The 20204-nt window shown below is 44.2% G+C and overlaps 1 long non-coding RNA gene across 1 annotated transcript; it reads right to left on the reverse strand.

Moving 5' to 3' along the window:
- Nucleotides 1–5211: 5211 nt before the first annotated feature.
- On the reverse strand, nt 5212–19367 carry LOC307032364. Its single transcript, XR_013806235.1, has 2 exons — nt 18132–19367; nt 5212–6277 (listed from the first exon to the last, which is right to left on the reverse strand). It is a non-coding gene; the product is annotated as an uncharacterized lncRNA (long non-coding RNA).
- Between the last annotated feature and the right edge of the window lie 837 nt (nt 19368–20204).

Below are 20204 nucleotides of genomic sequence, written 5' to 3' on the forward strand. Positions count from 1 at the left end.
GTGCATCAGATGCATCAGATGCATCAGGTGCATCAGATGCATCAGGTGCATCAGGTGCATCAGGTGCATCAGGTAGCAGAGGAACGATGGGAGGAATTCACAAAAACACAGCTGAGATGTGAAGCCTGAAAAAGCGATCGTTGCATTGAATAAAAAAGTCGTTTTTGAGGTAGAAAAATATGGATTATGATAAAATAACTTCCAAAACCGACACACAAACAATGCTGAATGAATTCAGAGGATGGTCTGTGTTCCAGAGGTCACTGGGAGGTCAACATCTATTTCTCTCTCTTATCAAACCAACAGATAAACACAACAAGCAGACAGGAGGAGAAGTCCGCTCCACGTCTTCCAGGTTACTCCACTCTCTATAATCAGGGTGGAGTCTCCTGCTCCTCTCTCTCACACACACACACACACACACACACACACACACACACACACACACACACACACACACACACACACACACACACACACACACACACACACACACACACACACACACACACACACACACACACACACACACACACACACACACACACACACACACACACACACACACACACACACACACACACTTTTTGGGGAGTCATTTAATGAGTGTGTGTGCTGAGGCAGCAGAATGCAGGTAGGAGTTTCTCCTCTGAGCAAAAGGAGCCACTTCTACTTCTACTTTCTCAAAATGGAAAACATATGTGTGAAATAATTTGTAAAAACTTAAAGTCAGAGGTAGAACCGGTTTTCATGTGATCTGTGTTTCTTTAATCAATCAATCAATCAATCAATCAAACTGGAAAGACGCCGTTTGTTTACTTTCAGATCAGAGACATCAGTACGGACCACCCCTAAAGGGGCGGGACATCTCTAAGCAATTAACCAATCACAACAGAGTGGGCCAGATCAACTCTGGAAGAGGTGTTGGATGTGGATAATTCCTGGATTAATACAGATTAGACTCCCCCTCCTCACTTTCTCCCTTTCTGATAACACACACACGCCTCTCACACACACGCCTCTTACACACACGCCTCTTACACACACGCCTCTCACACACACGCCTCTCACACACACGCCTCTTACACACACGCAAACACACACACCTAACTCCCCATATTCCTCCCCACTGACACCAATATCAAACGCACCTTCATCACCAAAATAAAGAATTCATACCCGTCCCCATAACACATGAAAGCTGTGTGTGTGTGTGTGTGTGTGTGTGTGTGTGTGTGTGTGTGTGTGTGTGTGTGTGTGTGTGTGTGTGTGTGTGTGTGTGTGTGTGTGTGTGTGTTGCCTCCAAATGAGCGTGGGAACATCAGACAGGGGTTTGGGATATCTTCTGACTTCTGCCCAAGGAGAAGACCCTCCAAAATAAAAGCTGTGTTGTTTAAGAAACATTTGAAAGAGCATCTCCTCCCCTCAAGACAAAGACCCCCCTCTTTAATTGCAGTGCAGTCCATGAAATATGATCCAATTAGCCCCGATGAAGTGTGTGTGTGTGTGTGTGTGTGTGTGTGTGTGTGTGTGTGTGTGTGTGTGTGTGTGTGTGTGTGTGTGTGTGTGTGTGTGGGGGGGGGGGGGGGGTAAAGAGAACCACCTGTCCTCTGATCCACACACACTTCAGCTGAATATGCAAATCACAGAAAGCGTGAAGGGGGAAATATGATGCTATTTATGCAAATGCGGCACAACAGAACACATTATCACCAACGGTCTTTGAATGCATCGTGTATGATAAGAGACCATATGTGTGTTTAGTTTGCTCAAAATGATCTCAAATCAATGTGAAAAGGGACAAAAATAGACAATTTATCACAAACAGAAACTGTAAAAAAGGCATAATGGACATGTTTCCAATTGTCTTTGAACGCATCATGTGTAAGAGGTGACTATATATGTGTTAAGGTTGAATAAAACACACCACAAATCTATGTGAAAGTCGCCCAAAATAGACCATTTACCACAAACAGAAGCTGTAAAGACAGAGATTATTATCAGAGAGTCATATTTCCAATGGTCTTTGAACGCATCATGGGTAAGAGGTGATTATATCTGTGTTTACTAAGTGGAGAAACGGCTAGAAATGAAGGTGAAATCGCCCAAACGTGTATATGTAGCACACCCAGACGCTTACAGAACATAGAGGTCACATTTCCTGCAGAAAATGCCCTTTAATGTAATTTTGAATCAGAAAGAAGCGTGGGCTTTCCTGTTCTCTCTGAAGGAGAGAGATCGCAGGAAGCAGCCGTTATAGATTTAGGCTTTTTTCAACAGATATTTTATGCTTTTTAAAGAGTCTACCGTTCAGGAAATACACAACGAGGCTTATTTACTTTCTGTATTTCATGGTTTTTTGCAGAATGTGTGAATTTGATTTATTCCTCTGGTCTTATCTTTATATTAAAGCAGCAGGAGAGTAAAGGTCTCAGGGTCTTATCAGGACCTGCAGACACACACACACACACACACACACACACACACACACACACACACACACACACACACACACACACACACACACACACACACACACACAGACACTTTTTATACAACAGGTTAAACAGAAACAAGGTGCTACTGTTGTGTTTGACAAACTCATCGTGGAGCGCTTTCATCAAACATGACACACACACACACACACACACACACACACACACACACACACACACACACACACACACACACACACACACACACACACACACACACACACACACACACACACACACACACACACACACACACACACACACACACACACACACACACACACACACACACACACACACACACACACACACACACACCACCTCATCTTCCTCCTCGAGAGGTTTTTTCAGCATCAAAGAGCGAAGGAGTGACGGGAGCTCCCCACACCCCCCCATCTCTCTCTCTCTCTCTCTCTCACACACACACCTCCCTAGAGACGAGGAAAATGGGTCAGTTAGCGGAGGAGAGGGGGGGACACACTAGAGATGCACAGCTCATACAAATGCAAAGGATTCTGGGAATGTACACACACACACACACACAAACACACACACACACACAGGCACACACACCTTTAAGAAGAAGGAAGAAGGGACAGCTGATGTCCAGATTCCCAAGGAAGGACATATTGTATGCAAAAAGGAGGATTTCCCCCCCCCCACACACACACACACACACACACACACACACACACACACACACACACACACACACACACACACACACACACACACACACACACACACACACACACACACACACACACACACACACACACACACACACACACACACACACACACACACACACACACACACACACACGCAAATGTTCACATGGGAACGCTTTGCTGTCAAATCTGTCAGAGGAGAAAATATCTGAGGGGGGGAAATGTCAAACAGGAAGTGTGTGTTCTGTGAACATGACAACACACACACACACACACACACACACACACACACACACACACACACACACACACACACACACACACACACACACAAAGATACAAGAACACACACGAGCCCCGAGAGACATCGTTAGAGAGGCTTCAATTATTCAGAGGTTCTGAAGAGTCCCCAGTGTGTGTGTGTGTGTATGTGTGTGTGTGTGTGTGTGTGTGTGTGTGTGTGTGTGTGTGTGTTTCTATATTATACATTAGTGATGTGTGTGTGGCCTACTTAATTCATTCATTCAGGGAAACAGTAAGCATGCAACACCATCGTGTACAGTGTGCAGCTGACTCAGACTCACTAAACTACACATACGTACAATACATAAAATAAAGTCTTAAAATCTCTTATTTAGACAAACACTCCAAATCCCAGCATTCCTCCAAACAGATTCAGCTCTCTGCTGCCACCTGCTGGTGAGAGTTCAGCATTACGTCATTCACTTTATATATTAAGGAATAGTTTTCAGACATTAATAACTAACTATAATATAAAGTAAAAATGTATTTGAAAATAAAAAAAGTTAGAAATTTTTTCAATAAAATGACAGAAGTAAGTAGATTAAAAAGTGAAGTTTTGAGGTTAAGAATAATAAAATAAACCAAGAAAAATGCAATTAAAATAAAAAAATATAGCAAAGACAATAGTATGAAAAATGATTGTTTGTGTACCATTAACTTTCTTATTTATTACACATTTTTCTACATTTATTTTAATGATTATAGCACATGTTATTCATATTTTAATATGTTATTTGTTTGTGGTGCAGTTCCTCTATCCAGCCTGCAGAGGGCGCCAGTGTCCATACAATAACGGCAGTGATTTACTGGGTCAGATTTCTGTCTGAATTTGCATGAGATAAAAAGGCCGCAAGTTCAAAACCAGCACTCCTGTGACTGACTACATTACCCAGAATGCATTTCACCCACCCAGAGAACAGTGGGATGTGGTGATGATGTAATGTTTTTGTCCAAGCAGAAGATATTTCTAGTTTTGTGGTAAAATAGTGGAGTTCCAATGGAGGTTTTGAACTGGTTTTTGAATGATTTAAGGGAAAACCCGGTAAAGCTCAACAGAACAGATAAAACATCCCATAATACTCTTTCTTTTTTGTGGGATTTTTCTTTAAAACCGGGTTAAAACAGAAGCTATCATTAAAACAAAACAACTTTAAACATGAAGAGCGGCTGTAATGAGAGGCTGCAGAAACTGAGTCATATGTAACCACACACACACACACACACACACACACACACACACACACACACACACACACACACACACACACACACACACACACACACACACACACACACACACACACACACACACACACACACACACACACACACACACACACACACACACACACACACACACACACACACACACACACACACACACACAGCCACAGGGATAAATGCAAATTCAGGAAGACAGCGACAGCATCACACTGAAAGCCGTGAGCCAAACACACGAAAGGCCAAAATGTTTGCACACACACATTTAAATATTTTGAGTAGAGACCGGTAGAGACTTGATTTAAAGTTGAGTTCACTTGAAAAACTAGAAGTGATGGTGATGATTGCTCTAAGTATACGTGTCTTATATTTGAATGACTGTGTTCTGGTGCTTTGAGGAGTTTGAAGTCCTCTGGAGGAGTCTGCCAGGAAGACGCTGAGACGCTGATGCTGGGTCATTCATCCCAGAGTCTTCTGAGTGTGTGTGTGTGTGTGTGTGTGTGTGTGTGTGTGTGTGTGTGTGTGTGTGTGTGTGTGTGTGTGTGTGTGTGTGTGTGTGTGTGTGTGTGTGTGTGTGTGTGTGTGTGTGTGTGTGTGTGTGTGTGTGTGTGTGTGTGTGTGTGTGTGTGTGTGTGTGTGTGTGCAGCTGCAGGATGAAGACACTGAAGGAGGAACAATGGCTGAACGTTGAAATGTAAAAATAGTCCCTTAACTTCCTGCTCTCCTGTTGCCGGGCAGGACAGCCGTGATGTCACTTCCTGTTGATTTCATTATTTCATGACCTCCTTGTGTTTGTGGAGCAGATGCTCCGAGAGCCTGAAGGCCTCGCAGATCCATCTCTCATCACAGCCTCATTTAGGACACAAGGAAACCTGCGTCTTCATGTTCCTGTTTCTCTCCAAGCTGCTGTCTCCTCTCCTTGTTCCCTTCCTCCTTCACGTATCCTCTCCTTGTTACTTCCTCCTTTACGTCTCCTTTCCTTGTTTCTTCCTCCTTCACGTCTCCTCTCCTTGTTTCTTCCTCCTTCACGTCTCCTCTCCTTGTTTCTTCCTCCTTCACGTCTCCTCTCCTTGTTTCTTCCTCCTTCACGTCTCCTCTCCTTGTGTCTTCCTCCTTCACGTCTCCTCTTCTTCCTCCTTTACGTCTCCTCTCCTTGTTTCTTCCTCCTTCACGTCTCCTCTCCTTGTTTCTTCCTCCTTCACGTCTCCTCTCCTTGTTTCTTCCTCCTTCACGTCTCCTCTCCTTGTGTCTTCCTCCTTCACGTCTCCTCTTCTTCCTCCTTTACGTCTCCTCTCCTTGTTTCTTCCTCCTTCACGTCTCCTCTCCTTGTTTCTTCCTCCTTCACGTCTCCTCTTCTTCCTCCTTTACGTCTCCTCTCCTTGTTTCTTCCTCTTTGACGTCTCCTCTCCTTGTCTCCTCCCTCATCTCCTTGCCTCCTTCCTCTCCTTGCCTTCTCTCCTCCTCTCCTTCTTCCTCCCCCTCAAACTGTCCTTTGTGATGAGTCTCTAGAGAAACTCCCACTGACTCAGAGTCTCTTAGTTTGAGTTACAGACGATGAAGGAGGCTTTTATTGTGGCGGGGAAACAGCTGATGAAGATGAGGAGGAGGAAGAGGATTAGACGAGAAATAGGGACAAGGAGAAGAAAAAGGAAATCAGGCGAAGGAAAGAAAAGCTCATCCCTTAACAATAACAACAACAAAGCATTCTGGGAGAAAAATATCTGAGTGGGACGCCCAAATTCCTTCAAAATAAAAGAGCGACCAGCTGGCTGTCATCATTGAATGGAATATTTTTGTATTTATTTTCCTGGTTTTCCGTGAGAGGGTCTTTGTGAGCGTGCCCTGTTTTCCATCAGTGACCTTTGACCCCTCCCACAGAGCCTATTGAGTCTCAAACTGAGGCTTCTTTATCCTCTGAATGTCTGACGGGTGTTTAGAGACTCTGAGCTCTGAGGACACGTCTGTCTCTCCGTCTCCTTTCATCAGAGGCTCAGCCAGAAGCCAGAAGCTCAGCCACAGGGAACATGAAAAGGTCAGAACCCTGAACACATCGCTGAACCTGAATGCATCGTTTACAGCTGGTGTGTTTCTGTGATGCAACACATGCACTGGGATGAAACCAGAGTGCACTTTATGTAAAAAGGAAATAACCGTTTAAATCCTATTTTAGGAACAATACTCCAGTTTTATTGATTTTCTCTATTAGTTCACCCGTTTATCAGTTTATCAGTTTATCAGTTTATCAGTTTATTAGTTTATCAGTTTATTAGTTTACCAGTTTATTAGTTTACCCGTTTATTAGTTCACCAGTTCACCAGTTTATCAGTTTATCAGTTTATCAGTTTATTAGTTTACCAGTTTATTAGTTCACCAGTTTATTAGTTTACCAGTTTACCAGTTTATCAGTCTTTATTCAGTTAAATGACAGAAAGGCAGTTCAAAAAAGACACTTTTTGAATGTTTACTGGTTTGTAATCAGCTTGTTATTCAGAGTCCGTCTGTAGAGAGTCATCACAGCCAAGGGAGGAGACAAGCAGAGGAGATGAAGAGATGAGGAAAACCATGGGAAGAAAGGAGGCACATTTAGGAAAAAATAAGAAGAGTAGATGAGGAAACGAGGAGATATTACAAGGAGAGGAGGAGGACAGGAGGGAGGAGACAAGGAGAGTAGAGAAATGGAGGAGAAAAAAAACTAGGAGACAAGGAGAGAAGGAAGGAGGAAGGGAAGAGAGGTGATAAGGAGATGAGATGAGGAGAGAAGGGAAAGAAGACAGGTAGAGAAGGAGGTGAGGAAACAAGGAGAGGAGACGAGGAGAGGAGACACTTTTTGAATGTTTATTGATTTGTAATCAGCTTGTCATGTATTCCATATTTAATTAATAATAACTTTGCAGACCATTGACATGCACTAAAAGCTATCGAACTACAGGAGACGTCCAAAACGTCCAATTTAATGTAAATACGTTTGTTTTTCTCCTCAAATCATTATAGTGAATGATTTGAGGAAAAAAAGGGTTTGATTTTTGGTTCTTTCTGTATTTTTCTCAAATAATAACCGTCTCTTAATGCAGATCTATTTAGCTACCTGGAAACACAAACACATATTGAGTCACTACTGATTTAATTTAACATTTTTACCACATTTTAATTTTTACTTTCTCTGTTTATATACTTAAAAAACAAAAAATGTAATTTCATATTTTGGATGATTATTTTTTATTATATTTCATTAATATTATATATTTTTTCCACATTTTTATTTTAACTTCTAACGTTTGTTTAAATATGTTTTTATTTCCATTTCATCTATTCTTTTATTTATTTAGTTTTATTTCTGCACTCTTTTCCTTGATACTTCCTATGTTCACTTGTTACACTTTATTTACATTTATAATTATTAGGATTTAGTGGAAATAATCTTCCCTTAATCCGAGAGAAAAGCCTTGAATCTGTTGGGTTTCAGCACCTTTCCCCTCATCTCCTTCTCTCCTCATCTCCTTCTCTCCTCATCTCCTTTCCTTCATCTCCTCATCTCCTTCTCTCCAAATCTCCTCTAGTTCTCCCCTCATCTCCTCTCCTTCTTCCCTCATCCCCCCTCATCTCCTTCTCTCCTCATCTCATCTCCTCTCCTCTCATCTCCTCTCCTCTCCCTCTCATCTCCTTCTCCTTCTCCTCTCCTCTCCTCATCTCCCATCTCCTTCCCCTCCCCTCTCCTCCTCCCCCTCTCCTCTCCTTCCCCTCTCATCTCCTCTCCTTCTCTCCTCATCTTCCATCTCCTTCCCCTCTCATCCTCCTTCCCCTCTCCTTTCCTCTCCTTCTCTCCTCATCTTCCATCTCCTTCCCCTCTCCTCTCCTCTCCTTCTCCTCTCATCTCTCCTCATCTCCTCTCCTTCTCCCCTCATCTCCTCTCCTTCTTCCCTCATCCCCCCTCATCTCCTTCTCTCCTCATCTTATCTCCTCTCCTCTCATCTCCTCTCCTCTCCCTCTCATCTCCTTCTCCTTCTCGTCTCCTCTCCTCATCTCCCATCTCCTTCCCCTCCCCTCTCCTCTCCTCCTCCTTCCCCTCTCCCTCTCCTCTCCTTCCCCTCTCATCTCCTCTCCTTCTCTCCTCATCTTCCATCTCCTTCCCCTCTCCTCTCCTCTCCTGCTCCTATCATCTCTCCTCATCTCCTTCTCCCCTCATCTCCTTCTCTCCTCATCTCCTCTCCTTCTCCCCTCATCTCCTCTCCTTCTTCCCTCATCCCCCCTCATCTCCTTCTCTCCTCATCTCCTCTCCTCTCATCTCCTCTCCTCTCCCTCTCATCTCCTTCTCCTTCTCCTCTCCTTCTCCTCTCATCTCCTCTCCTCTCCTTCCCCTCTCACCTCCTCTCCTCTCCTTCCCCTCTCACCTCCTCTCCTTCTCCTCACATCTCCTTCTCCTCTCCCTCTCACCTCCTCTCCTCTCCTTTTCCTCTCCTCTCCTCTCCTTTCCCTCTCCTCCACTCCTTGTCTCCCTTCTTGATTTCTTCTTCCTCCATTACTCTTCTCTCAGTGTCTCCTCTCCTCATGTCCTTGTCTCCTCTCCTTTTTTCTTTCTCCTGTATTGCTCTCTATGTCTCCTCTCCTTGTCTCATCTCCTCATGTCCTTGACTCCTCACCTCATGTCCTTGTCTCCTCGTTTCTTTCTCCTGTATTGCTCTCTTTGTCTCCTCTCCTTGTTTCCTCTGCTTGTCTCCTCATCTCCTTTCCTTGACCTCCTCTTCTCATGTCCTTGTCTCCTCTCCTTGTTTCTTTCTCCTATTGCTCTCTATGTCTCCTCTGCTCGTCTCCTCATCTCCTCTCCTTGACTCCTCTTCTCATGTACTTGTCTTCTTTCCTTGTTTGATTCCTCCTCCATTACTCTCCTCTCGATGTCTTCTCTTTCTGTGGTTTCATAATTACCCACAATGCAATGGCACGCCTCCACTGCACTTAACGCTGAGTCACACTTCAGCTCGTAGTGATGGAGGACATGAAGCGAACAAAGGGCTCAGAGAGGCGAGTGGTAACGGCGTTATGTAACGGATAAAACACAGCATTATGAAAACAGCCGTTATTACTGGACCTTATGTAATATGAGAAAAATGCTTTTTAGGGGAAATTACAATACAATGATTTATTTCAGATATACAGAGGGGGGGGGGGGGGGGGGGGGGGGAGTCTTTAGTCAGCCACCAATTGAGCAAGTTCTCCCACTTCAAAAGATGAGAGGCCTGTCATGTTCATCCTAGGTATACCTCAACTCTGAGAGACAGAATGAGGAAAAGAAATCCAGAAAATCACATTGTCTGATTTTTAAAGACTTTATTTGTAAATGATGGAAAATAAGTATTTGGTCAAAAACAAAAGTTCATCTCAATACTTAGTTATAAACCCTTTGTTGGCAATGACAGAGGTCAAACGCTTTCTGTAAGTCTTCACAAGGTTTTCTCTGTTGCTGGTATTTTGACCCATTCCTCCATGCAGACCTCCTCTAGAGCAGTGATGCTTTGGGGCTGTCGCTAGGCAACACGGACTTTCAACTCCCTCCAAAGATTTTCTATGGGGTTGAGATCTGGAGACTGGCTAGGCCACTCCAGGACCTTGAAATGCTTCTTACGAAGCCACTCCTTCGTTGCCCGGGTGGTGTGTTTGGGATCATTGTCATGCTGAAAGACCCAGCCACGTTTCATCTTCAATGCCCTTGCTGATGGAAGGAGGTTGTCACTCAAAATCTCACGATACATGGCCCCATTCATTCTTTCCTTTACACGGATCAGTGGTCCTGGTCCCTTTGCAGAAACACAGCCCCAAAGCATGATGTCCCCCCCCCCCCCCATGTTTCACAGTAGGTGTTCTTTGGATGCTACTCAGCATTCTTTCTCCTCCAAACACGTCTAGTTGAGTTTTTACCAAAAAGTTCTATTTTGGTTTCATCTGACCATATGACATTCTCCCACTCCTCTTCTGGATCATCTAAATGCTCTCTAGCAAACTTCAGACGGGCCTGGACATGTACTGGCTTAAGCAGGGGGACACGTCTGGCACTGCAGGATTTGAGTCCCTGGCGGCGTAGTGTGTTACTGATGGTAGCCTTTGTTACTTTGGTCCCAGCGCTCTGCAGGTCATGGACTAGGTCCCCCCGTGTGGTTCTGGGATCTTTGCTCACCGTTCTTGTTTCTCATTTTGACCCCACGGGGTGAGGTCTTGCGTGGAGCCCCAGATGGAGGGAGATTATCAGTGGTTTTGTATGTCTTCCATTTTCTAATAATTGCTCCCACAGTTGATTTCTTCACACCGAGCTGCTTACCTATTGCAGATTCAGTCTTCCCAGCCTGGTGCAGGTCTACCATTTAGTTTCTGGTGTCCTTTGACAGCTCTTTGGTCTTGGCCATAGTGGAGTTTGGAGTGTGACTGTTTGAGGTTGTGGACAGGTGTCTTTTATTCTGATAACGAGTTCAAACCGGTTCCATTAATACAGTTAACAAGTGGAGGACAGAGGAGGCTCTGAAAGTTACAGGTCTGTGAGAGACAGAAATCTTGTTTGTTTGTAGGTGACCAAATACTTATTTTACCGAGGAATTTACCAATTAATTCATTAAAAATCCTGTATATACACACAAGCATGACCTTTTGTATTTATTTTAATATATATTTATTTGTATTTAATTCCACTACAGGTTGTTTCAGCTTTGCTTCACGTGTTCTCCCTGAATGATCTGAAACCTGAGAACGGGCATTATGTGGGAAATACCAGACACACACACACACACACACACACACACACACACACACACACACACACACACACACACACACACACACACACACACACACACACACACACACACACACACACACACACACACACACACACACACACACACACACACACACACACACACACACACACACACACACACACACACACACACACACACACACACACACACAGTGTGTAGGATAGTAATCCCTCAGAAACACCAACGTTTGTTTTCCTTTTGTCTTATCCTTCGAGGCCTTGAACGCACCACGTGACCCACTTAGCCTCAGTACTGGGTGTGTGTGTGTGTGTGTTCGTGTGTTCGTGTGTTCGTGTGTGTGTGTGTGTGTGTGTGTGTGTGTGTGTGTGTGTGTGTGTGTCCTGACTCTGACCTACTTCCTGCAGAAACCTGGTCCACCTTCTCTTTGTTTCCTCGCTGCAGGAAACACCGTCACACTTTATTTAAACAAACTGTGAGTTACACACTTAACGAACTACAGAAAGAGGGTCAGAAAACTACAAAAACAGAGTGCACGCTGGGACTTCAATCAGGATTATTGCTTGATAATTAAATATTGAAGTGTTTTTTCTGATATCTCTGCAGAATCTGGACTAAAGTCAATGGAGTTTGGTGTTTTTTTCTGATATGTCTGAAGAATTAGGAATGCATGGTTGCTGTGTGGTTGGAGGAGCATATTATGGGATAGTTTGAGGGGAAATAATGGATTTTAGACACAAAAGAATTGCATATTTTGCATTAAAAAAGTAAAATATTTCTTGTTTTTTCCCCGATATCTCTGCAGAGTCTGGACTTAAGTCAATGGAGTTTGGGAAGACATGGCATTGGGTTAGTGGGGTTTGGTCTAAGACAGGTTTTATGGAAGAATGGGTGAAGAAATAACAGATTTGGACAAAAAGAAGACATATTTTGGGGCGGTGGTGGCGAAGTCGATAGGGACTTGGCTTGGCAACTGGAAGGTCACCAGTTCAAGTCCCGGCAAGACCAAGTGCTACCGAGGTGTCCCTGAGCAAGGCACCGTTCCCTACACTGCTCCCCGGGCGCCGTTCAAAATGGCAGCACACTGCTCCTAACACTAGGATGGGTCAAATGCAGAGAAACAATTTCCCCACGGGGATTAATAAAGTATATCAAAATAAAAAAAAAATAAAAAAAATATTTTGCATCTAAAAAAGTAAATATTGCAGCGGTATTAGCGATATCTCTGCAGTTTGGGCAGAGAGCATCAGCAGCGACACAGTCTCTCTCTCTGAGTCTCTCTCTCTGAGTCTCTCTCTCTGAGTCTGAGTCTCTGAGTCTCTCTCTCTGAGTCTCTGAGTCTGAGTCTCTGAGTCTCTCTCTGAGTCTCTCTCTCTGAGTCTGAGTCTCTGAGTCTGTCTCTCTGAGTCTCTCTCTGAGTCTCTCTCTGAGTCTCTCTCTCTAAGTCTCTGAGTCTCTCTCTCTGAGTCTGAGTCTCTGAGTCTCTCTCTCTCTCTGAGTCTCTCTCTCTAAGTCTCTGAGTCTCTCTCTCTGAGTCTGAGTCTCTGAGTCTCTCTCTCTCTCTGAGTCTCTCTCTCTAAGTCTCTGAGTCTCTCTCTCTGAGTCTGAGTCTCTGAGTCTCTCTCTCTCTCTGAGTCTCTCTCTCTAAGTCTCTGAGTCTCTCTCTCTGAGTCTGAGTCTCTGAGTCTCTCTCTCTCTCCGAGTCTCTCTCTCTAAGTCTCTGAGTCTCTCTCTCTGAGTCTGAGTCTCTGAGTCTCTCTCTCTAAGTCTCTGGTTCTCTCTCTCTCTCTGAGTCTGAGTTTCTGAGTCTCTCTCTCTCTGAGTCTCTCTCTTTGAGTCTGAGTTTCTCTTTCTGAGTCTCTGAGTCTATTTCTGAGTCTCTGAGCCTCTCTCTCTGAGTCTCTGAGTCTCTGAGTCTCTGAGTCTCTCTTTCTGAGTCTCTGAGTCTCTGAGTCTCTCTCTCTGAGTCTCTGAGTCTCAGAGCTGCTGCGGAGAATAGAGACTCACATATGGACTCGTTACACAACTCACTGATTCCTTATGTAACTCATATCACACATTATCTGGACAAATATCCATTTGGTCATTTTTTTTGTTAAAATCAACCGTTTCTCCTCAGATTATTCTGTAAACCTCCTGAAACCACTTTCACTGAATTATAGATTTATGATAACCCAACTAATTCTGCTCAGATATCACAAAGAAACGGCCTTCTCCCTATTTCACATGTCCCATTTTAGGACATGTGAGTGTGTGTGTGTGTGTGTGTGTGTGTGTGTGTGTGTGTGTGTGTGTGTGTGTGTGTGTGTGTGTGTGTGTGTTGCCCCTTTCACACCAACGCGTTTTCAGCTCGGAGCTGGAGCCTGAAAAGTACCGGTTTTTCCTGTTCACACCGCAGCGGCGCCGCCTCTTAGCTCCGGAATCCGGTTCACTTCCAGCTCCAGTAGTGTTTATAAACACACTTTCTAGAGTCAGGCAGCACTAACCAGACTTCGTGTGATTCTGTTTATTTGACCTGACTCTGACCATCGTTCACTGTGATTGATCATTGTGGAGAGAGGCAGACGTTTTGTTTTGTATTATAACCAGGGGTGCACATAACATTTTGAGTGAGTTACTCAGATGAGTACCAGGAGACAGCATTTGGTAATCACCCCACACGAAGCGTGGTCCTCCTAAGTGTCTGCTTCACTGTCCTCTATTTACACTTCTTGCATGATAGATGATGAAGATGATGAAGATGCACCTCCCTGTCGCTTTTTAAGCCTCAGATTTGCTTTCTCCAAACTTGTTGCCAAAACTGTGAAGTCCTTGCATTTCCTGAGGCCAAGTGGAAGGATCAAATACTAAGAAAAGATCACATGACTTGAATTCATATCTGATTTCAGATGTGGGAAGTTACTAAGTACAGTTATTCAAGTACTTATATGATATGATATGATATTTGTACTTTACTTGACTTTGATCCAATTTGTAAAACTAGCTGCACCTTTACCAGCTTTGAGAACACTTTCATGATCAATCATTATAAAACATATCATATCTATTATTCTGAAATGGACCAATCTGCACAACGACTACTTTTACTGTCTTTCACTATATTTTGATGAGAATACTTTTCTACTTTTACTTGAGGAACATTTTGAATGCAGGACTTTTACTGTAACAGAGTATTCCTACACTCTGGTACTTCTACTTTTACTCAAGTAGAAATACTTCTTCTACCTCTGTCTAATTTCAAACTCTTCCATAACAGCCTGAGGAAGTTTGCAACTGTGTGTTTTACTTCACTTTGGTGTAGCTTGACCACAGAGCGTGAACGTTGTGATCAGCTGATTTTGCGCAGTTCTCCAGTGTGTGCGCGGGGCACAGAATGTGCACAGGGGGGTCTCCCACTGCAGCCAATTGGCGAAGTTTTGGCACAATTCTGTTGTTCATACCGACGTTAACCCTTTCTGTCACACGGTGACCAACTCTGTAGTCCGGTGATCTAAGCCTCTGCCTCCTGTAAAGCTTCACAGGTCCGTCGGTTATGTCCTCCTCCGCGGCTCGGCCAGCACCCAGTTCAATCAGTCACAGGAAGTCCGAAGAGTTTTTGCAGGGAGCGAAACGGCAACGTAGCTGCTTAATGTCTTTGGGTTTTTTGACATGTCTCGTAGTTTACTCCATTGAGTGTTGACAAGAAACACATGTAGACGAAATATGTGTTTTGTTTTGATGTTTTGAGGTACGCAAAGGCGCGTAGTGACACAAGTGACATTACGCAATTCAGATTTTTGCCGCGCATGCGTACCTGCGTACCAATTATGTGACCCCTGATTATAACAGCCATCGGCTGGAATCAATACATGGGCTGCACAGGTTGTCATGACAATCACAAGTAGAATCATAATGAAAAATATGCCGGTAAAATGTTCCTGTAGAAAACGGCTTATGCCACAATAGGAAATCAACAAGTAGTCAGTTTAGCTTTGGTTGCTATGGTAACATCACCCATTTCATACCAGACACTTTCATAACAGCGTTGTGATGCCAAACAGCGTCAATTCAGACTGACACACATTCACTTAAAGAGCAAGTTGCAGGTTAGAGACACCAGTGAATAAATGTGTAGGAAAATGATGAATACACTAGATTTTCAAAAAGATATACAGAAATATAAACTACAGTGACATCTGGCATCGTTTTAGTAAGAAATGTTCACTTCCGCATAAAAAAGCCTCGGCACGTGACCTCCCGCGTGTGACGTAACACGAGGGACACAAGGGGGAGAGCGGCCGGTCTAACGTATTAATAAACATGGATCCCAATGCTAGTTTCGACACAGAAGACACAGAAGAAGTTGAACATGAATATTCGAATGCATATGACGGACCACAACCTTATAATGATGAGCCTGCTAGGCGTCCAAGAGACCAGGAGCAGCCAAGGATTAGAAGAAATAACGGCCATGGGAGAGAAATGGAGCTGTGGTGTGAGGAGAACCAGTGGAGAACTGAGCAGCTGTCTTGGTGAGTGACCGGCGTTAGCTACAGAATGTTAGCTAACGTCACATCACAACATTGTGAAGTTAGCTATCATATATCAGGCTATAACTAAAGTAGTATTGATAATATAGTAACGTTACTGGCAGGACTGTTGATACTGATCCATAACAGAAACTAATGCCAAGTATCAGCCGTATCTCTCGTTAACTAATGCAACTCCACACTACGGTGCTGTGTACCGGAGGAGAGAGAGAGATACGGCTGATACTTGACGATCTGGCGGAGAAAGGTTGTGGAGCCTCCGTTGATATGTCGTTGTAAATGGCTTGATGGAAAGCAGGTGTGTAGTCGGGGAGGGTGCACAGCTGATTGCAGCAGGTGAGTGGGGGTTGAGCCGGGAGCCAGGAGTGACAGCCACCACGCACACACAAACAACACAGACAGGGGGAAACAAACACAAAGGAGACGGCTGGAGCAGTACAGCCACCACAGCGTTACCTAATGCAACTCCACACTACGTCTTACGGTGCCGTGTACCGGAGGGGAGAGAGAGAGAGCAGCGAGTGGGGGGGGGGGAGAGAGAGAGCAGCGAAGGGGGGGGGGGGGAGAGAGAGAGCAGCGAAGGGGGGGAGAGAGAAGTAATACGGTTTCCTGATAAAGCTGTGGAGAGTATGTGCTGCAGGGAGGTGGATGCACAACGCACCCAGGAACCAACGCTAGCTCCGGTCCTTTTTACTGTGGACTCGATGCCCTGACAGGCTGGAGTTTGTGCAACCTGCACAAACTCAATACTGCACCATGATTACAAATCAATACAATGTAAAACTACCGAAAAATACCAGCTCACTAAAACACAACCACTCAAACCAACTACAAACTACTACAGCGGATTGGGCAGAGAACGAGTCAGAGAAAGTGAACTCCCCCATGTGACGTGATGACGCGTTTGACGTTAAAAAAAGAGCAGTTTTTAGTAGCAGAGCTCAAAACGGCTCCTTTCCCTCTGAATTCCTTATGTCTCGTGAAACATATCAAATCCTGCATTAACATTTTAATTGTAATTTTCAGGCAAGTTGCTCTTTAAGGGGAACTGGGGATATGTATCAGCTGCTGTGTGACAGTCAGACAGTGAATACTTTAGAGAGGCCGCTCTAAAGTATGAGCTAACCCGGAGCTAACGGGAGAATAAGAGTGAGAGAGAGAGTGTGTGAGAGAGAGAGTGTGTGTATGTGAGTGAGTGAGTGAGTGAGTGAGTGAGTGAGTGAGTGAGTGTGAGTGAGTGAGTGAGTGAGTGAGTGATTAGTGAGTGATTAGTGAGTGAGTGAGTGAGTGAGAGAGTGAGTGAGAGAGAGAGTGTGTGTATGTGAGTGAGTGAGTGAGTGAGTGAGTGAGTGAGTGTGTGAGTGATTGAGTGAGTGAGTGAGTGATTAGTGAGTGATTAGTGAGTGAGTGAGTGAGTGAGAGAGAGAGTATGTGTATGTGAGTGAGTGAGTGAGTGAGTGAGTGTGTGTGTGAGTGTGTGAGTGTGTGTGTGTGTGTGTGTGTGTTCCCAGATCAGTGGAAGGAGGTGGAACGGCTTGTATCGGCTAAATGTCTCAAAACAATATTTCTAAATAGCGCTTTTCACTGAACAGTATTCTACACGTTTTATTGTGTTGTTCGAACAACTATTTCCTTCAGGATAAACACATCTTATCTCTGCTCTTATCAACAACAACAACAACAACAACAACTCAACTCTGCTGTTAATAAGAAAAGCTGCTTCTCAGAGACTTTCTACAGAACTTTGACTTGATTTCATACTTTCTTTAAAATATCCACAGCTGATTTCAACTCCGCAAACAACCAGAACCTGACCCACAAAGATGTGCAAGAAAATACAAATAGAAATGGTGCAAGAAGAGCGTAACCAAGGCGATGGAATATGATATTAGAAACATCACTTTCCATCCAGTTATTTGGGATGTTTCTGAACAATTCCCTCTAAATAATGAAAATCATCCATTCCTTCAATTTGTCAACTCAACATTTCTAAAGTTGTGAATTTGCAACCTCAGAAGAACTCATAGAGGTCCTTGGAGCGCGTGCACCACATGTTCTCTCAAAGTCTGACACATAGCAGCTCCCACGCAGCGGGGGAAGGCCTCTAAGCCGGACCCGGGGCTGGGGCACTTTGTAGGATGTGACGCTTCTTACCTTCGATGGCGATGACATGCTCCCGGATCTGGTTCTGCAGCAGCGGCTCCTCCACCCGCTCCAGCAGCTCGTAGATGGAGTAAATGTTGGGGTGCACGGACTCAAACCTCTGGATCTCGGACCGGATCGCGGCCGAATTGGCCAGGTGTTGCTGGTAGTTCATCTCTGCAACTTGTGGGGGGTTTGTGTTCAGGTTTTCAGACAAGAAGCAGTGAGTTTCAAAGCATGCTTCCTCCTCCAGGGAACCCAGGCGGAAGTCAGTGTCAGGTCCCAGGTGTTCCTCCTCTACATGCCTGTTGGAGGGGTTTGGTTCAGGTGTTCACACAGCAAGCAGTGACCTCCAGGAGCCTCAAAGGATGCTTTCTCCTCAGTGTACCCAATGCATTAGTTCCTCTGTGGTGTGTTCTGCGTGAATCCCAGTGTACCTCCTCTACATGCCTGCTGGAACATGCATCCCCAGTTTCTGCAGCCAACTTTTGATGCGTCTTAATGTAGTATTTCAGAGAGGAAGGTGACAGCAGTGACCTCCAGGAGCCTCAAGTGATGCTTTCTCCTCAGTGTACCCAATGCATTAGTTCCTCCGTGGTGTGTTCTGCGTGAATCCCAGGGTACTCTCCTCTACATGCCTGCTGGAGGATGCATTCCCAGTTTCCAAAGGAGGCAGCAGGCGTCAATACTGGCCGGAGAAGGCAGCTGTTCTCCGGGGAAACTCACTTCCCAGACCCGTGGAGGGGGACAGATGTTCGGCAGGATGAACACCGCTTCTCCATATCCTCCCCAGTCCTTGTGGGGAAAGAAAGCAACACTTCCTCTTCTTGAAGTGGTTTTTAACCCGCTTTTAGAGCCAGAAAGTGAGGAGAAAACGGCCTTGATGCTAGGCGGCTAACAGCTAAGCTAACTAGCTGTTTTGTCTCCAGCTGCGCATTAAAACGCTCCTTAATTTAATTTAAAAACCGTCAGATCTCAGCGTTTAAGTGGTTAAATTAATCCACATTTCTGTAGTGATGAGGTTATTCCTGAAGGGTCCGGAACACGGAGATGAAACAGTGCGAGGTGGCTCCTTCCCGAGCAGAGCTGAGACACATCCCGATCACAGCCTCTGTTTCCCGGCTGGAGATTCACTGAAGAGCCGCGGAGGAAACATGCATAGGGAATGATAGAGCTTCCGGTGGGGACCTTTCAAAATAAAACGGGAGGAATTATTAGTGTGTGTGTGTGTGTGTGTGTGTGTGTGTGTGTGTGTGTGTGTGTGTGTGTGTGTGTGTGTGTGTGTGTGTGTGTGTGTGTGTGTGTGTGAGAGGGAGAGAAGGAGAGAGAGAGGGGGAGAGAGAGGGGGAGAGAGAGAGGGAGGGAGGGAGAGAGAGAGAGGGAGGGAGAGAGAGAGAACAACAATGGTATTAAAGTGCAGATTTTAAGGTATTAATTGTCAATTTTTTAATTACATTTCATTGCAGATATTAAATAATAAACATTATTTTCAGCTTTATTTTTGACATTTCTCTGAATTGAAGTTCAGAGAGCACAGCTGACTCAATTTATGGATTTTTTCAAAAGTTTTAATTGAATTGTTATTACATTTTTTTTTCAATGTGCCTCTTTTATTGTGAAAACCTCTCTGGTTCCGGTCTTCCTCTATGTAAACACTTGACGCAGCGGTTCAGGGAGATACTCACTGCGTGCATGCTGCGCAAAAACGACCAAAACTAATAAAAATAGGTGATTCATTTAGGATATTATTAAACTACAGGGTTTATTAAATGTAATCCGTAAACACACTCAATTCATTTCTTGCTTAAAAAAGTATTAATAAAAAAAGAAATATTCCCCAAAACAATTAATGCTCTTGACATTAAATTAGTTGAAAAAAGAATAAATCAAAACATAAATAATATGAATAATTTTAGTGTCTGAAAAATTACTAAAAATGATTATTGTTGTTTTTAAATTCACTTTTCTGTTCTGGTGGGTTTAATGTCTCTCTAATTAAAACGCAAGTCAGGGGTGCTCTCTGGCGGTCAAACAATATATTACAACTCACCTGAAAATTAAATTTTAAATCATTTTAATTCCACG

The sequence above is a fragment of the Notothenia rossii genome, assembly GCF_949606895.1.
Source record: "Notothenia rossii genome assembly, chromosome: 3".
Taxonomy (NCBI): Eukaryota; Metazoa; Chordata; class Actinopteri; order Perciformes; family Nototheniidae; genus Notothenia; species Notothenia rossii.